This window comes from Penaeus monodon, chromosome 22 (genome assembly GCF_015228065.2).
Source record: "Penaeus monodon isolate SGIC_2016 chromosome 22, NSTDA_Pmon_1, whole genome shotgun sequence".
NCBI lineage: Eukaryota > Metazoa > Arthropoda > Malacostraca > Decapoda > Penaeidae > Penaeus > Penaeus monodon.
The window spans coordinates 42,688,444-42,690,276 of record NC_051407.1 but is presented as its reverse complement, the minus strand read 5'-3'; positions in this window follow the sequence as shown (position 1 = coordinate 42,690,276).

Genomic DNA, 1,833 nt, shown 5'->3' with positions numbered 1-1,833 from the left:
AAACGGAAGAAACAATTATTTATTTTTCCATGTCTAATTTATATAATCTCTGATTTTTTTCCCATTTTCCATTTTTTTCTCGTTTGATTCATTAAGTATTCAGGACTCATAGACCCGGACACACGTCCTTAATAATGGAAGTACTGATCTCAATTGATAATTTCCTATTCGCATAACGTAATTTCCGAGTTGATTGCCCCAAATGCCCATCCCTAAATGCATTCGGAATCACAAAGGGCTTTCGGTCTTGGAAAATGCGCTAAGAAGATCCCTCTTAAAATGTGTGTTTTTCCCGTTAAACACGGTCGGAGTATCGTCTGTGCACCGACGTAATAAGGCGTCATATTACGTAATCTTGTCCGTGTATTCCAGTGTAGTAAGAGTAAGTGGTACAACAACAGGTTCTTGTATAAGGAAAATATTTACTAGACTTGAGGGCAATAAAACACTGAAGGGGGATATATGATATAGGGACGGGATGCAACAACACACGGTTGATTCATTTCTCTCGGAAGACAGTGCTGATACAAGATGTCTAGAAAATTACGTTAATCGTCTCCACTTTTCAAGCCGTGTTTCCTCCTTAATATTACTTACGAATGAGGTGATCAGTTATCATCAAATATCTTGATTATATACACGTAGCCTTCGAGAGCAGCAGAGGTGATGTCCAATATGAAGGTTAGTCAGGTGGCGCGGCTGGAAGGCTTTGTGTGACGCCTCGTCTGGCGGGACAAGCCGTCCTCACGTGCTGATCTGGCTAATGCCCCCCTCTCCTTCCGCTCTCACTCTTATTTTCTTTGCACCTAGCCCTCCTCTCTCCTCCTCCATCCTGTCTCTCTGATCAGCTCCCAGTCAGTTTTACAAAACAGTACCTTGTTCAGCCTCTCGTCTTTAGCCTCTTTCATCACCTTTTCTTTATCCGAAGTCATGGGAAATTGAACGATTGAAAAGTGGGTATAAATATTCAGAAAGCAAGAAAGTACAGGTAAATTCGTATGAGTGGTAATGCTGAAGACGGCCGTTGATAGACTACCTCAGGGTGAAGCGATGTAGAGGAGTACCTGGGCAAGACCGCGTATTCAAAGTCAGAAATATCATTGAGAATTAGATAACTTGTAGATGTACAGAATAATCCAGTTTGATTACAACGTAGTGGAGCAGCGCATTCTAGTTCTAGACCTTAGGGTACCATGACTTGAACTTCATGAACTTGTCATGTTGAAGCATCTGCAAAGCGGTCTCTGCGTTGTGCGTGTGTAAAGACAGGATTGTGCGGTGTATGGGCTTTGAGAGAATGTTTTCGTATTGCCCCGTCATTGAGAACTTGCGAACCATGTTGCCGGCAAGTTTGTTGTTTGAATCATGACCGACAGAAATTGCCAGATTGCAGAACAGTCTGAAAGGAGCCGGGAGTGGACGAGACGGGGAGGACTGTTCAGGATAATTGGTACAACCAAGGCTACAGAAAAACGGAAATGTTTCGGTTGATAGAAAATACTTGCAAACACATGAGGGAGCTCAGGGTTCGTATACTCTGTGTGGCCTGATGGAATTCGCTGAGCTTAGTAAAGCGCCAGAGAAGTTAGGTACTTATTTCCAAGAGAGAGCGTCAAACAGTCTGATCCATCTTTTGAAGGCCGGGCCAGACGCCGTCCCTCCACGCGGCCTTGGCGAGTTCTTTAACCTGGCTCGTCGGCGCCACAGATGCCAGAAACCCCCGGCCTACTACGCCTCCAAACAGCCTGCAACATAGCCGATGTAACCGCTACCGAGCAGTCGCTTCCTCCATCCTGGACTTCCTCTCCCAGCCTGCAATTTCCTCCAATTCCA